Source organism: Corvus cornix, chromosome Z (genome assembly GCF_000738735.6).
Source record: "Corvus cornix cornix isolate S_Up_H32 chromosome Z, ASM73873v5, whole genome shotgun sequence".
Lineage (NCBI taxonomy): Eukaryota > Metazoa > Chordata > Aves > Passeriformes > Corvidae > Corvus > Corvus cornix.
This window is the reverse complement of record NC_046357.1, coordinates 15,576,451-15,593,588: the sequence shown is the minus strand read 5'-3', so window position 1 is coordinate 15,593,588 and position 17,138 is coordinate 15,576,451. Positions and strand designations below refer to the sequence as shown.

Below are 17,138 nucleotides of genomic sequence, written 5' to 3'. Positions count from 1 at the left end.
AGAGATTTCATTTTGTCTTCCCGAGGGAAAGTTGCAAATCTCTCTTCCCCTGACACAGCCGTGTTTTCAGGAGAAGCCCGGAGCTGCCTTAAGACATGTACAAGCTCAGAAATGCAGTGGCTGTGTTTATTTTTTGTGTTCTGGGCAAAGTCAGAGCTGCTGCCGGTGCTAAGTAAATACAGAACTACCCTCATGAATGACTGCATTAGCCAGGGCTGTACTTGCTGCCTGCATGAAACCAGATGGATCTATCTGGGGACTGGAACAGGAGCTTTCTTGTGACTAGCAAAGGCAGAGCCACTGGCATTTGGATTACCAGCTCTCCTGTGCTTTTAAGAGAGTGCCAATGTTTGACAAAACCATTAAGTTAAATTAAGCCCTACGTGTTTCAAATGGATTCTGAGATTTCTGGCTGACTCATTAGCAGAGCTGTCTCTTCTCCCTTTCGTCTTTCTCTACTTTTTTTTTTTTTCCCTTCCCCCTCCTCCATTTAATTCCCTCACTGTAGCTAGTTTTAGTGCTGACATTTAAAAGCAACATGTGGAGACACCAGGAGAGACCTGGCATTGGGATGGCACTGCTGTGAGCCCAGACATGCCCGGTCCCGCTGTGGTGGGCAGGGAGGATGCTTGGAAGGTGTTTGCTTGAGGCCAGCCCTGGGTCACACAGAACCTGCCTATGGGCTGGCCAGGGATGCTCCGGTCCCTGCAGAGCCCACGGTTGCTCTGCTCCTACCCATCACCAGTCTTATTTATGGCCGGGGTTGCTGCTTTGCTGGGCCATTTCCAGAGGGCAGAGAAGGGTGCCCTGGGCTCCCCGGGGCTCGCAGCGCAAAGGCAGGGATTGCAGGCAGCATCGGTGGGAACAGGGGTAGGGGCAGCACGGTCTGTCCGAGTCACCTTGACTTGCCTCCGGCGAAAGTGAAGTACTTTAAAGAGGCACAGGGCGATGACCTTGTAAATGGATGCATGACCCAAGTGCTTCCCTGTGGCGTCGGCTTCTTTGTGTCCCTGATACTGCTCTTCACGCCTGTGGGGAATCACGGGGGCTGGGGGGTGGTTTCTGGGGTCTCATTTGCACAGCTGCGTCTCAACTGTGCAAGCTCTGCTAGTCACTGGTGTGAGAAATGCTGTCAGCCTTTCCCTGTCCCTCTAACGCAGCTTTTCTTGGGGCAGCAGAGTATCTGTGGGACCTCGCTCTATCTACTGATGGAGCTGTTGCTACCCTGGAGCATATTTTGGGAGTGTACTGTGAAGAGGGTGAGCATGAGAGGGGCACCAGCACCTATGCCACTGGGATTTGGAGGAATGGATGAACTCTGCATGAGGACCAAAGGCAGCTGCTTCACTGCAGCTGTGCTGGGGTTTGAGTGGTGTCAGGAAAGGGGGAGAGTGGTGGCATGGGGTGGGCTTAAAGGCCAGGGATAAAAAAGCACTGAATAGGATTGGAGTGAAGGTTTTCCAAGCAGTAAATGTGCTGAGGTGGACCTGATGGAACTTGTGGACTAAGGAGAAGATACAGCAGTTGGATGGTGGAACAAAGCTGGAAACGGCTTTGTGCTGGTGTCTGAGGCTTTGCAGTACTCTGGTGTGCTGCTCTGTAGTCCTGGTCCGTGGAAGCACACTGTGCCAAATGCTGTACTGGCAGACAACATCCCATATAGAAGCTCCTGTTCCTCTGCCTGAAAACTTCAAAATATCAGTTGCAGATTATGTGGCGACTGCAAGCTTTGGAGAGTCTGGTCCGCACTGCTGGAACAGCCTTCCCACTGAGCAGGTCACTGCTCTTTGCACTGAAGTGCCCTCAAGCCCCTCTGCTCCTGTGCACCTCTTGCCCCTGGGTCTTTGCTGCCTTGGCCCCATGTTTATCAGGTCACTGTGAGATGTGGCCTCTTGACGCACATGATCTCCCCTCTTGCTCTTCCTGTCACAGGCTGTCTGGAGAAGAGCCAGGAGCCGCACGAGGGGAGCTTTCAGCAGATCAACATGATCTGGTCTGAGGTGTGCAAAGCTACAGTGTTAACCCACGGAAAGCACATCTGGGTGAAGCCATGGGAGAATGTCAGCACCGTGGAAGCTGCTCCCATTGACAGCCAGAACATGGTGCCTGTCACCGTATCTCCCTGCTGTGGGCACAGCCCCCACCCCCCATCAGTGTCTTGTTTCTCTGGGTGCTCTCTCGTTATTTCCATGTTCATTAATGCTGATACGCTCAATTGCATCAGCTCATTTCGAGGGACCAAGTGCAATCCTGTGCCTTCATTTGCATCCCCGCTGCCTAGCTGTTGCCCAGGCAATGCCAGGTGCTTTGACATCATTACCCAGCCAACTGGCATCCTCTCTGCCCCATTAACCTTCCTGTAATTGACTTCAAATTGAACGGGGAAGGGAAGGGGAGGGGAAGAGGGAAACTGTCTTGAAATGGTGACTGTTTGCACCACCATGGAGCAGGGCTCTTTGTTTTATGAAGGGAAAACTGTGACAGTTGTTTACAACTGGATACAACTAGATTTGGGAAGGGTTTCTTGTCTGTTAGGAAATTGTGCAGTTGGGAACAGTGGGTCTGTGCAGCTTGGGGAAGGGAAGGTGAAGCAGGATGCTGGGGGCCATCACGGCAGTCTTGAGCCTCAAGATGGGTAGGGAGAGGCAGGAAATGGGGTGGTTTTTCTAAGCACTAAGGGACAGGGCAACAGACCATGGCCCAGTTTGGGGTCAGCCAGTCAAGCACAGAGAAGTATCTTGTCCCCATGTCAAACACTGCAACAGGCATGGGAGATGGGAAAAAGTCCAGTTTTTGAGATGCTCAGCCCTGACCTGCAGAGCCTCTGTACCTGAGCTGGTTGGTCCTGTGCCCCCTGCATGGCATTAGATTGAGATCTGGGTCAGACTACACAATATTCTATAGCTCTGATCCTAAATCCATTCTGGTAACTAGAAATACTTTTTTTTTTTTAAATCTAAAACTTAGATATTGAACTTCTCTGGAGTTTTTCCCATTTAAAGGTAGAATTTGGTTTTGTGCCATTTTTGTTTTGTCCTCTTTTGAGCCAAAGTCACCCAAACAGATGCTTCACTACAGAGTCTACCACTGAACTGGCATCTTCTATCAACTTGAGTCAATTTTATTTATTCACCTTCTGCTTGCACAGCACTGCGGTCGCCAAGTCTTCCTGTGTTTGCTCATGACTTGTGCTGGATGTAATTCGTTAGGCTTAATTGAGCTGCCAGAGGAGAAGGGCAGTGTGAGAGTGGATGGATGGAAACCTTGGCATCAGCTGCTTGATTGCCAAACCCAGCAGAACTGGTCCTGCTCCAGCAGAGCCTCTGGACAAGGCAGGTCTGTCCAAAGTGGGCAACTGCTGAGCTTCCCTTGCAAGAGAAGAACTTCCCATGTGCTTCAAAGTTGGGGCAAAGGGGTGAAATGCTTAGAACTTTACTGCCTCTTATTAAGGAATGCAATATTTACTAATATTATTGTTTTATTATTTATTACCTGTTACTTATTAAGAGAGGAGGTAATTCTGCACTGTGTTATTAGCTTTTCAGAAGGCAGAGCTAAGGAACTTGTGGCCGGAGGGATTTTTTAAGTTCTAGGATCTCAGATGGCACGATCCTACCTGCCTGGCATGGGTTGGTTCTTGCATTGCTTCATCTCCTCATTCCCTGCAAGATGCAGGAGTCTGCACAGGACCAGACAAACCTGGGCCTTTTTGTACTTTTGAAGTGCTGCTGGGTTGTGGTGCTAGGAAAACTGCTGATCCCCTCCAAGAGCAGAAATCTTTATTTGGGGTGAGCCCTGGGACTGTCACCCCTAATTGCTGTGTTATAGAAAAAGTCTGATGAAGGCAATCACTGGCACTGGTGGATGGTGGGTTTGCACTGGGGAGAATGTTCGAACCTTTGGTAGTCACAGTGCTCGGAGGCAGGTCAGGGATGGAGGAAGTAAAATATTAAGAGATCTCTGGGCTGGGGTGTGCAGCTCGAGCTGGAAGTGCCTCAACTGTGCCCTCAGCTCTCTTGGGCATCTCAGGCCCCTCATTTTGCACTTGCAGTCAGTGAACCATCATGTGAGGGGCACAGCTCTGCCTCTGTTTCCCCTAGAGCTAACAGAGCTTAGTATCAATTAGCAGTTTAATAATTAAGTAATTAATAACTTGCTGCCTCTTTGCTAAATGGCTTGCAGAGGGGCTGACACAGGAGGCTCACACAGTCTGCAACATGCTGTCATCAGCTGCTGAGGAGCATCCCAAGATCTGGGGGGTGGGTTTGGACATGGGTGTTTTCAGAAAGCAGGGCAACAGCCCTGGCAGGGGGTTTGGGATGCAGGCTCTCCTGGAGATGAGTCTGGGACCTCAGAACACTAATGCTTTTCTGTCTTTGCATCTAGGAGTGCTGGCTGATAATCCTGGGGCAAATGTTGCTTTAGCCTGTGGCATCACTGAGCAGGGATCAGTCCAGGCACTTCAGTGTCCTCCCACCCTTGCAATCCTGCTGTGACAGCAACCTGAGCAGTGCTGGGGGCTGCAAGTGTGTCTGGTGGGTGCTGTGAGAGGCTGGCAGAGCCATCACTTCCCCCTGCAAGTGGGAGCTCCTCCAGCAGCACAGGTTGCATGTGTCCCAGCCCAGCTCAGGATCATCCTTTCTGGGGCTGACATATGTCATCTTCCTTGCAGTTCTTTGTGGGTTTCCCTTCTCTGTCCATATGGATTGTTGCTCTGCTGGCTGCACCATCCCATGCAGGATGATGTGGGGGCACTCCAGCCTGCTGAGTGCCCTTTGCACAGGTTCCTGCGGTGTAGAAATTGGAGCTGCCTTGCCAAAAGTGGCAGTGAGTGAAGAGATAGCAGAGATGCAATCAACCCAGAGCCACCCAGCAGGGATGCACTTGCCCTTCCTTGTACCCTGGCAAGATCTGCTAGCTTTAACTGTGTACTGTGTTGCTCTCCAAGTAGTCTTCGTGGCACTGTCCTCCAAGGAAGAGCTGGATGTAATGATGATGATCCCATTTCTTCCCAATCCCCATTCTGCTCCATCCTTCTCTGGCATGCATGTTCCATGTAAGTGTCCAGAGGACTCCTGCCTTGTGTCTTGCTCCCAGGCCGTGTACCATCTGTGTCTCTTTTCCGGGAGCCTGTACCCATTGTAGGACAGAAGTGCTGTCTTTCTTTTTTCTTTAGCGCTTATTCCTGAACATCTGGTTACTGTTTCATTCTCTGAGAAGTCAAAAATGTGTCTGTGTGCACGGAGAAAAAAAAAAATCTTCTATACTTCACTTGGCAGAGGAGATGGCACGGAAAATACAAAGTGTATTTGTGCCGCTGTGGGAACCCCTGGAAAACGATGGCAAGATGTCAGCACTGGGGGATGCTCCGCATGTCCCAGGTGGAGTGGGAGATACTGGTGTCTGAGGGATAGATGTTCTTATGTCACACCAGCCTTGCCTTCCCTGTGTGAGTGATGTAACTGGGTTTGAGCTGTTTGTGTTTTTCCTTTTCAAGGCTTTTCAATGCCCAGCTGTTTTAGCCAAGTGTTCCCTTAACATTTGAGGCTCTCTGTGCAGGGAGAGATTTGCATCTGAGTTGTTTGGCATTCATTTGCTGTCCAGTGGGTCTCCTGTCTGGAAAGGTCTGCAGTCGGGTCAGAAGCTGAGTTAATTTGCACTGGAGGGCAGGCATACTTTGTTTTCCATGCTTGTTTCTTGAAGAAATCCCATTTGAGGTATTGGTTCTCTTCTCTTATTGAAGCCATGTTAGGAGCCATGGCAGCCTCCCTGCAAGGTTGGGAAAAGAGACAGCTAGCCTGAAAGGTGCAAATTAAACCTGTGCTCAGATAAAAACTGCTATTGCACTGTTAATGTGGGCCCTTCTCCAGAGTTTTGATGCTTTTTGCTTGCAGCTGAGGAAGAAATAGTCACAGAGACAGTCCTGTGGGAAGTAAAGCGGGCTCCAGAGTTCAGTTTGCAGCTACACTGGATGAAACACTTCGAAAATTCAGGAGAAAAGTGCCAGAGGGTCTCTAACTCTCATTTGGATCAGCTCATGAAATGATCAGACAGGGCAGGCATTTTGGCACAGCTTGCCTACAAGGAAGGAGACTTAGGAAGAGCAGCTGTGTGGGGCTGCGGTGCTGCTGAGAATGGGGGATGTGGCCGCTGCTCAAACACTGGAGGTGTTTGGTTTGAAACTTGATTATCCAAAAACTTTGTTCTTCCCTACCTAGGTGCCAGACTTGGGATCTGTGTGGGTGATGTCCTATGCCTCCCCACAAATGTGTCCTTCAGGAGGGATTGCTCCAGAGCCCACTTGCAGCTCCCAGCAGTGTATGTTTGCATCCTGGCTGGCTCTCACTGCTGACAGCCCAAGGACCCTCGGTGCAGCAGGAAGGGTCCCAATGGGCTGGGGTAGAGATACCCCAAAAACATCTGTGTAGGGAAGGCAGCTCCAGCTGCAAGTCTGGAGGGGATTAAATCCAGGAGAGGCCATAAACCCTCTTTGCTGTTAAGAGGCTCTTGGTGACTTGTTACAACTCTGCATATTGGAGATGCTGTTTGCACAGTCCCCAACTCATCCCAGCCTGGGGGTGCCCCTGAGGCCTCAAATACACCTTTTTCATGCCCTGCAGCAACATTGTCAGGCATTTGACAGATAGAAAGTGATCCCTATGGAGTGGTATCAGTACTTGAGCTTTCCTTCACCTCCCCTTGCACCCCAGCCAGCCCAGGAGGGAGCTGTGGGAGACATCCATCAGTGATGACAGGGCTGTGCCATCTGTGGAGGGTCTGGTACCAGTGGAGAGCCAGCTGTGGGCTGCAAAGGGTTAAAGAGACATTGACAGTAAACAGGAAGAGAGGACAAAGCAAGTCTGCTGTAATTATGTAGCATTTATTATTAATACGCTGGAATTGCTGGAAGCAGCCTCTGTAATGTGAATACTGATACAGAGGTTCCGAAGACAATTTAGCTCATCTGTCTGTTTATTAGTTCCCTCAGCTCTGGCAGGCAGTGAACTAGAGCCTTGTTTGCCACTGCCTTGTTGCAGTCCCTCCTTCTGCCCCTGAAATCTTTGCTGTTGCCATAAAGAAACCTGGTTTTCCTCATCCTCTGGCCGGGCACTGCAGCAAGGTGTGGCATGATCCTGGATATCCAAGCAGGTTTTAATCCTTGACCTGAGCCTACCTGTTTGCCAGGCATGGCCCAAAGCATGGCACTGGGCTGGGCAGAGCCATTGCCTTTCTGAGGGCAGCACAGCCACAGCCGATGCTGGAGAAGGATGTCCCAGCTCCCAGGGAACAGGGCTGTACATCCTTGGGGCCGCAGCAAGACCACATGGCATGGGCTGCTGCAGGTTGGGGCCCACAGTTCATAATGAGGTTGTAATGAAGTGACAGGGCAGAAGAGCTTTAGGAAGCTGCCTGAGAAGTAATTGGGAAGCTGGCTAGGAAATAATTAAAGGCTGCTGGGGTGGAGAGAGCAAGAAGAAGTTAAACCATCTGCCAGGGGTTGCAACAAGTTTCCTTTTTCTTCTGTGGCTTGCTAGGATTTGTCATTCTTGCTTCTGTCCAAGTTTCTGAGCTCCAGCCTGAGATTTTTCTGCATATCCCAAGCATAGAGGACATCCATTCCCTTATGTATTATACAGTAGTTTAAAGAGGATTAAGACAATAGCTAATCTAAATGATGAATGATGTAGATTGCTCAGCCTCTGAGCCATCAGGGTTTTTCTTGCACACAGATTAGTCAGCTCAGTAGCTAAATATTGGGGCAAACAGTATAAATCCATACACATAAGCCTCTCTGGCTTGAATAGGATAGAAAGATTTCGAAATGGGCTCCGACACTGCTCTGTGTCTTGTCACGGCGTCTGTGGCTGCCTCGCTGACACAACGGATGGGGAAGGAGGCTCAGTGGCTGCTAGTGCACAGCCCAGGTGGCTAAGGAAATACAGCATCCAGTGCTGCTCGGTCGATGCTGCTTTCAGATATGGATGGTGGCAGGAGAGGGAAGGGATCGATGCTGCTCACCTCCCCGCCGCTGGAGACGGCTGCGTGCTGCTTGAGCCAGGGGAGGCTGATTCCGTCTCGGGGAGAGCAGCCTGCAGAGGGACAACATGAGCTGGTGTGGCTGGTACCTGCCCTCTATCCTAGCATCAGTGCCAGGATGGTGCTGGCAGCCCCCAGGGAGTGTGACCTGTAGGAGAGAGCTTGTACTAGCGCTGGACTGACAGCAGGTTTTTCTTAAGCTCTGAAGCAGAAGGATTTAAATCTTTTATTTATATGTCTGGTCGAGTCTGTCAGAGTTGTGTCAAATATTTTTGACAAGCAAAAATGCCATTTGCTTCAGCTTAATGAAAAATGATTTTTATTTTTCACCCCCCCAGGAACTAAAGGAATTGTAGTTTCAATTGCAGACCCAAAAGCTCCTCAGGAAAAAAAAAAAAAACAACACATCACAAAACAAAACCTAAAACCTTCTGATCGTTGTGAGAGTTGGCTGTTAAAAGAGGCTCCGGGTTGATGTTTTGGGTCTGTGTAAAATGAGGGTCTGGAGAGCATTCAATCATATGGTATCTCCTTTTATGAAGCTTTCTGGGCATATTATTCTAATGACGTTTAATGGCACTGATTTCTTCATCTTGACCAAGTGGGTCTTTTCCAGTCCCACATCATTTTAATTTGTTCTCCTTCTGAAAAGTATGAGAGCTGGGATTGGCTTTATTTGGCACTGAAGAAGAGCTGTGTTGGTGGTTGTCTCATCCCTCCTGGTGGGGATGCATCTGGCTGTCTAAGGCTGAGGGTTGTGTTGAGGTAAAGCTTGCATCAGGACCAGCACTTGTCAGAAGACCTGTTCTCGAATTTTCCCTGCTCCTCTGGAAATCATTTGTTTTCTGTTGTTTAGTAGGAAGCAGCGTGGACATTATGGCCTGGCCAACACAGTGTGTCTAGCCTGAGGTCCTGTGGCTAAGGCCTGCCTCCTCCTTCTCCCCAGGCTGAAAAGCCTTGGTGTGCTTGGAATGCCCTGATGCAGAAGATGTTTTGTTCCCCCCTTCACCTGTGCCTCTTGTTGTCTCACTCTTCCCTTTCTGTGAGGACCAGAGCTGTGTGTGGTGACCAAGTGACAGCCACGTAGTGGACTTGTACAGTGACAACATGGTCTGGTTTGGGACAGAGGAGTGCTGGACCCTGTGGCATAGGTCATCTACACCTCATGACATGGGTACAAGCTCTGCTCAGGAGTGCAGGGTGGATCTGTGTCTGGATTTTATCTGGTCTCTTCATTGAGTGAGATCTGGGTTAAGATTCAGTCTGGGTCATGGCTGACTGTGGAGAAGCTCTGGGTGCCACAGCTGGAACTGCACACTGATCCCTCTGGCTGGCTGGGTAGTGTGGGCAGAGACACAGGACACTGCAGGCTTGGGGAAAAGGTCATGTGTCCCCCACACCCTCTTCCCCCTTCCTTCCTGAGTTTCAGGCAAGGCTTGCTTTGTCTATGCCATCCTCTTTAGGCACAGATGTCCCTTCTCCAGTGCTTGGTAAGAGAGACCCTTTCTTGGATGCCAGCTGGGAGGAGGCTAGGGCAGTGGGACAAGCTGACAAACACTGATCCTCCTGAGCTGAAGTGTTTGTCTGTGCATCCTGACTCCGGATCATGCTGTCACAGCCCAGTTCCCTGCCTTGTGTTGCTTCCCCTGGGAGCTGTCAGGAGGCTGCTGGAGCCATGCGGTAACACGGGTCTCAGGGAGGCAAGCAAGGTCAGATGTCTGCTCAGAAATGAGATTGGCAATGATGCCACCGGTGCTGACAAATGGCCTGTCATTAATCTCTGACTCATGGCAGTGGAGAGGGCAGCAGTGGAAGAAACCCATGAGGTCACTGGCAGCCTCTCTCCCTGGGGACCTGCACACAACTTCCACCCTAAACCTTTCTGCATGGGGTGGGCGTATCCCCAGGGATGGGAGGGGGTTCTTTTCCTACACCTGCCCTGAGTGTTGGTGTTTGTGTGGAAGTGCATGGCACAGCTCCAGACGAGCTCCAGTCAAGCCCCTAAGCACCTGGGAACTGGCACAATCCCCCATGTGGGGACTAGATTTTGGCTTGTGGCATAACTCTGGCTCAGCACCGGAGGCAGCAGGATGAAGGTTGAAACAGAGCTTGTGTTATCAGCATGTTGCAATACCGTTGTGGTACACGAGGTGCTGTGCTGCTGGGAGATGTTGCAGGGAGCTGGGGGAGACCAGATTGGGATGCTCAAATCCTGGCTGTGCTCTCCCATGCTGGGGCATTGCCTGGGGCTGCGTCTGCAGCCTGCTCAGCCCTCTTGCAGAGCAGCCTTCCCTCCTCTCCTGCTCTCTGAGTCTCTTCCCATGCTTTTTATAGAAAGGATGTCTTTCATCAGGTGCAAAATACACCTTGGAGGTTGTAGTCAAAATAGACAGGACTTTCTGTGGTAGTGGATGCTGGTGGAGATGCTGCACTCCCTGCTCAGCCATGCTGGTGAGCTGCACAGGACTGAGCTGCCTTTCGGGGCAGCTGTTGGTGCTACAAGTACAATCTTTGCATATGTGCAGGGAACAGGTGACTTTCTCCTCTGGGTTGTTTGGGGGTTGTTTCAGTCACTTTTAGGAAGAAAGGAGACATGGTTATTCCACTCCTGACTCACTCCAGGTGGTTGAACCTCTCATCTAGCACTGGGGGAGTGGAGGCAGGGGCTACAGTGTAGGATTGGGATTGGGATTTCTGTGCCTGGAAGGGCAGAGGAGAAGAGTGCACTGATGGGCATGAGGAGGTGCTGATTTTGGAGAGTGAGGGCTGCCACCACCCCAGGCTGCTGCAGCAGTGGCACAGCCTGAGCTGTGCCTTCAGGACCTTCCCCCTCTGCCGAGCTACAGTTTCATTTTTCACATTTCTTCCATCCCCTCTTAACTGGAAGAAGTCCTAAATAAAGTTGCTGTCACTTTTATTTATGGGCACAGAGGAAGACATGGACAAAAAGCCTGTGTGCTCCTGACAGCTACAAAGCATCCGGCTGTTTTTCCTCGCTCGCCTCAGTGAGGCAATTGATCTGGGCACAGGCAAGCACCCTCCCCAGGTGCATGGGGCTCCCAAGTGCCCCTGCCCAGGGCACTCCATGAGGATGGATGGGAGGGGGCTCTGCATCCTGGGTCCTGGCTCTCAGCTGTCGCAAAGCCAGGCTTGTCTGGGAACACCTGCCCTAAAATCCTGGACCCCTGAAAATACAGATGCATGAACATGCCTGCCTTAAGAATCCACCACAGGCTTCTTGTCTCCATCTTGATTGGTTCCAGTGAGGTCAACTTTTTTTAATAACTCCTGGACTTCGGCAGGGAAAACTATTTCCTTCAGGAAATAATATAATTAAGGCTGCCTGACACTTCTGATTATAAGCCCCTGTCTTCAGTTGCTTGAAACTATGCCAGCCTTTAACCATTTGGACTGAAACTTCACATGTCTGTGCCTCCGGCTGAATTTTTTTGGAAAATTTTAGCAAAGAGTTTTAAGCTGCCTTCAGAACAGTGTTGGGGTGTGGGGGGGAAGGCATTAGTTTATCCACAGTTAAAAATAAAATTTAAAAAAAAACCAAACAACCAGCAGAAAAATTCTTGCATTTGTGCTGAAGAAATTCCAGTGTCTTTGTGCTGTGAGACTGGGCCTGATAGTTTTGGGGAAGGTTTTGAGCCAGGCATCAGGGATCTGCTTGCTGCTGACGCCACAAAAATCCACCTTCCCCACGCCAAGTCGCGAGGCTCTGAACTGTGCGGGTGCGTTTGTGGGTGTGTCACACACAGCGTGTGCAGGGAGCTCCCCACAGCCCGAACTGCGCTGCCTCGAGCACACAGCACTGCAAAACCTGTGCCCCCCAGCTCATGCACGGGATGCCTTGCTGCTGAGAAATATTGGGCCCCTTCTGCTGGTGTAAGTAAAATCCATGGATCCACGATCAACGTAGCCCCAGCTTGTGTTGGAGAGAAAGATTTTTTGGCAAATGCTGTGTGTTTGGATTTTTTTTCTTTTAAGCAAGTGGTTCAGTGGGTTCCACTAGCCCTTGCTGTGCCATGCAGATGCATCATGTGGGACATGCAAGTATGCCATGGGTGCTGGGCTTCCTCCAGGATTTTGCAAGGACCCATTTAAAAAGTTAGTGCTTTTGCAGGCAGGTTCCTCTTAAGTCAGCTTGTTGCTACAGAAATGGCCAAAACAGGAGTATTTCAGCGGGGCAGCCCAGACTGGCCCTATAAAGCAAGTGTCACATTGATGAAGTGCCCTGACCATGGCATTGCTGAGAGCTCAAGTCCTGGTGATGCAGGGTCAGCTCAGCAGTGATGCAAGCCCTCCTACAGGGACCTGACCCAGGACTTGTCCCTGCTCTGTGGCTGATGACATTTGCTCCTTATGTGAGCCCACCTGAGCCATGATGAAGACTGTCCCTTGATTATGGGGAAGCACACATCTTCCCTCTGGCTCAGCAATAACTCATGCCCCAAATCAGGTCCTTCAGCTGTTGACCTGGTTTGGACGTGCCGAGTTCCTCCAAAACCCAGTTTGACCTCAATTTGGAGTACTCAAAAAGCAAGGTGTGCTTTGACTTCCATGTGGAAAGCTGGGCTGCTAGACCTGTGGCAGGGCTGGCTTATCTGATCAGCACAGGGCACAGAGGTGGCAGGGGATGACAGTCCTTTTGCACAGGTTTCAGAGATGTCTCTCAGAAAAGGCACTGGGATTTTGCACTTTTTACCCATCATAATGCACTCCCTCCCTGAGGTTACTCAGGGCTAAGCCCAGTCTCTCTTCTCAGGTCCCCGCCAAGCTGGAATTAGAGCCCAGGAGGGTCTCTGGCAGGTAATGACAAACGAGCCTCATCTCTTGCTGTAGCCTGGTCTCCTTTGTTCCACTTCATCTGTGGGTAGGGAAAAAACCCAACACCTGCAACCAAAAACATTTCAAAAAAACAACCAAAGATTTACATTGGCATTGCAGAGTGAGAGGAGGCTTGGTGGGGAGCAGCCCTCTCCCCTCCTTGCCAGTCACTCCTCAGCTCTGGGGTGCTTGGCAGAGCAGCTTTTGAGTGATGGGGTATTGCGGGTGCTGGGCTTGGGGCAGCTGGAGTTAAATTTCTTGGTGGCTGACACCTGACAAGCATGATAAATTGTGGCACACCGTGGCTGTCGGCATGACAAACAGTCCACTTCCCTCCTTGTAAACTCTGGGAAGATTTTGTAATTATTTCCAAGCACTTTGCAAATGAGGGTTTCGCCATCAGGCGCCCAGTGGAGTTTCAGGGGGGGACATTTATTTATTTAGGTTTTGTAGCCAGGCAGGGGGTAGATAGGGGTTGTAGTTTGGGTTTCCATAGCATCCTCCCATTGGCTTCCCCAGGCTTTGCATGAGGTCCTGGGAGGAACTCTGGCAAAGCTCATCAGCTGAGGGTTGGGTGTTAATTAAAGCCGGTGGTGTTCCAGACTTGGAGTCACTGTCACCCTTGGGAAAGAATCTCTGCAGGAGTGACTCCCAGACTTTGTCTTGCCAGTGGATTTTGGCTCCTATTTTTGATTTTTAATAATGCAGAGCCATAAGACATTTTTTTTTTCTTCCTCTTCAAAGCATTTAAAAAGAAGCAGGGGGAGCAACACAACCTCAGCCACAAGAGCTGGATAATGAGCACAGATCTTGACTGATAATTGTTTGTCTAACACAAAAAGCGTATTTCCTGCTGTAAGGGAGGGTACCACTGGTTACACTAATGCCTGTGACTCCATCTCACCAGGCAGCATGTCAGATGTAGCACAGAAAGTCCTCCTCCTCTTTCCAGTCCTTGGTGTCTGTGCTGCAAAGCCGTACAGGCATGCTTTCCTCTTCACACTCCCAGGTTCTGCCGGAGTGGCCTCTCCCTGCGCCGTTTAACACGTGTGTGAGGCTTTTCAGGATTAGGGCTCAGGCAGCACAAGACGTTGTGGGCGAATGCCTTGGTGCTGGGCTGACAGTGTGGTGCTGCTGTGCTGTTCTGTCTGGGGAGCACTGCTGTCTGTCTTTAAAGAAGATCAGAGATGCCCCAAGCTGCAGGGGTTTTTTTCCCCCTCTCCCATTTCATGTCTCTGAATCGAAATAATTAAGCAAATACGTGCTTTGGGGCTGGACTGTGACGCTCTTGTGGGAGGGCTCTTATTCTAACTAGCTTCGTGTTTGCACCGGTTACCCCCAGCTGTCAGGGCTGGGAAACAGATGCTCTCCCACCTTGGTTGTTTCCTGAACGTGAAGCAGTGGCAGAGCTTCACCAGGTAACCTGACAGGTTGTCTCTTCTGTTTTGTTGAAGAAAATCCCAGATCTGAGCGGTGAGGATTGGTCAAGCAGTCAGAAGAATCCCCCAGACGTTTATGAGAAATTGGGGACGCCCCAAGGACTCTAGACTGGTGGAGAGGTAAGAGGTGGGTTAAAAATCTTGCTCACCCAACTTGTCCTGAGTTGGTGTGCTCTCTGGGACTGCAGGACATGTCTTCTGGCGAGGATGGTGTTTATTGAGGTGTGACAAAAGGCTGCTCCTGGCTCTGGCGTGTGAGCAGCCTTTTGGCTGTTGTGTAAAGAGGGCAGATGCTGAGAGCGGTTATTTAGGATGTGGAGGGGCAGGTGTGGATGAACAGCCTGGAAAATGCCTGTGTTATGGGCTGCCCATGAACAACTTCTCCATAAAGAGCTCTCCCAGTTGAAAGCCCTTTGGGCAGCTCAGAGATCCACAGTCTAACCACAGTAGCAGGGGTCCTGTGTCGTGGCTGAGCCACTCTGGAGCAGGTAAGTGTCACCCAGCCCAGCTTTGTGGTGGGAGGTGAGGTGTCACCTCTTGCAGACAAGCACAGCTTGGAGCTCTCAGGTCTGCTTGATGGTTTTTTTGCTCTCCTGCCCTGGCAGGCTGCAGCATCAGAGATGAGGTGCATGGGCTTTGCTTGAAAAGGAGTGCATCCCCCTAGGAGACCCCCACCAGCAGCAGCTGTGGGCAAGAGGCTGCCCCACCTCTGACACCTGTTGCATGTGCTCAGTATGGGGCTGTGGTAACACAGTGCCGTTTGAGGAGGGGTTTGGGATCATGTTCTCCGAGCCATGGTGGAGCAGGGAAGGGGCCTCGGGATAGAGCTGCCACACTCAGGGATGCAGACCCTGCAGAGCTGTGCTGGGGAAGCCCAGTGCTTGCTAGTGCTGTGCCTGAGAAATTAAAATGATGAATTAAAATTTAACAAGTCTCTAAATGCCAGACAAGGACATCTTAAGTGGGAATTGTCACTGTTTGACTAGTGCAGCCTCTCACTTAGCTAAAACTGCATGGCTTTAATTATGTTGATCCTAGAAAGCAATAGCTTACACCAAAGAGGAGAAACTGTTGGCCAAAATAGCATGAATGATGAATTTTCCTGGTGCAGCTCCCCTGCCCTCTACCCCTGCATCATCCTTCCCAGAGTTGTTTTGCAGCCCCTTTAACCCTGGATAAGCAGTGTCCTTTATACTTCGAGCCACAAGCAAGGACAGAAATGCTCCCTGTGTGCACAGGTGATTGTTTGCCCTGGAGGTAAAAGGTCAGGGGTAAGGAACCCAGTGGTGGGCAACACCTGATGGAGTCACAATGGGGAGTGGGATGGGGTCTGGCATGCAGAGATGCTCTACAGTAGCAAAACCCTGCCGTTGGCATTGGTCCTTGGTGGCATCCGTGGAGTGGCATGGAACAAGGACTCCTTCCCTCCCCATCCTCGAGGTAGATCAGCCTACCCACGGGACTCCTTGCAGCTCTGCAAATAGAGCAGCTCGAGCAGGGTACGTTGCTAATAATACCAATTACTGTTACATGCTGGCTACAAGGTACACTGGCAGTAATGGGATCCTGGGGGGATGAAATGAAAGCGATATAATATGGTGAGATAAATTAGCATTGTAAAATTAGCCATGGGTCTAGTCAGGGATCTGACAAATGTGTCGCAGCTTTGGTACAAGCACTGAGCGCTGCTGAATTGGATTTAGTGGCCCAGAGCAGAGCAGATGGGAGCAAGGGAAAAAAGGGTTTGAGGGGTCCCCATACACACGTGCTACCAGTTAATGCTGCTTGTTTCTTCCCCGGATTTGTGGAATGATACATCCCCTGATGCCTGCTTGTGCGTGGCAGTGGAGGAGTAAGAGCCCAGCCCAGATGATGTGCTGCTAGAGGAGCTTGAGCCTGGCAGAGAGGTGGGAAGGGGTTGGAGAAGCATCAGCAGGCTGGTATTCCTGCCAGCGTTGGTGCGTCAGCTGCCGATCCCTGCCCTGCGTCACTGGCTTCCTCTCCCAAAGGGTTTGGTGGGACGTGTGGCAGGCGTTTGAACAAGTTTTAGCTGTGTAGGAAGGGTAGAAAGCTGGTTTCTGCTTCCTGTGTTGCAGGCTGACCTGTTTTCCCATGCCTGGATGGGCTCTGGGGCAGAAGGATGTCTGGAGCTGGGCATCCCACAGCCCGGGGACTTCTTCCTGTTGACCAACGGTGTACAGCCAACTCTTTCCAATCCAGATGCACACTTTATTCTTCACCCTCTGGGGCAGAGGGTGGAAGCCAGGAAATGGGGGTTTGTGCCTTATGGAGGCTGGGAAATGAATGTGGCCAGTTGCAGTGGGATCCACTTTCTGGTGGCTCATTAGGACAGGCTCCACCACAGGGATGTGAGCACTCCTGCCCATGAGAGGACAAGAACCTCTCATGGATTTGTAGATGTGGGATAACTGCACATTTAATGGCTGACATATTACATGGGATCTGGGGAGAGGCAGATGTGATTCAGGTCTGGTTTGATAAGGCATGCTACGTGACTCACCATAATAAAAAAGGGAGAAAAAAATCCTGAATATGCTTTGTAGTGCCCTGCAGTGGAGCTGAGGGGGCCAGAGGCATGCCAAAGGGGTCTGTGCAAGGCATCTCCCAAGTCATGTCATGATGGTGCAAGAGGAATGGTGGGCACATGGCAGATGTGTCTGCAGGAGGGAACCAACTTCTCCCGTCCCTGGGGATGAGTTGGTAGAGGTCAGGCCGCTGCAGTTCTGCAGCAGCACCAGCTTGAGAAACAAATCCCAAGGGATTGTCTCAGCACTGCTGGGAGAATCCCCAGAGACTTGAGCCAGTTTG

The 17,138-nt window shown here is 50.7% G+C and overlaps 1 protein-coding gene across 6 annotated transcripts in view; it reads left to right on the top strand.

Annotated features, from left to right (window-relative positions):
- CNTFR (ciliary neurotrophic factor receptor) overlaps window positions 1-17,138 on the top strand; it is a 200,654-nt gene that overhangs the window by 38,132 nt on the left and 145,384 nt on the right. For 3 of the 6 annotated variants that reach the window (XM_039567363.1, XM_039567359.1, XM_039567360.1), the window contains one exon: window positions 14,325-14,429. The exons of 2 other annotated variants lie outside the window; for them this stretch is intronic. The gene's annotated coding sequence lies outside the window, so the exon portion shown is untranslated. Of the gene's footprint in view, window positions 1-14,324; window positions 14,437-17,138 lie in introns of all 6 variants that reach the window. One more of the 6 variants, XM_039567361.1, reaches the window with a different exon arrangement.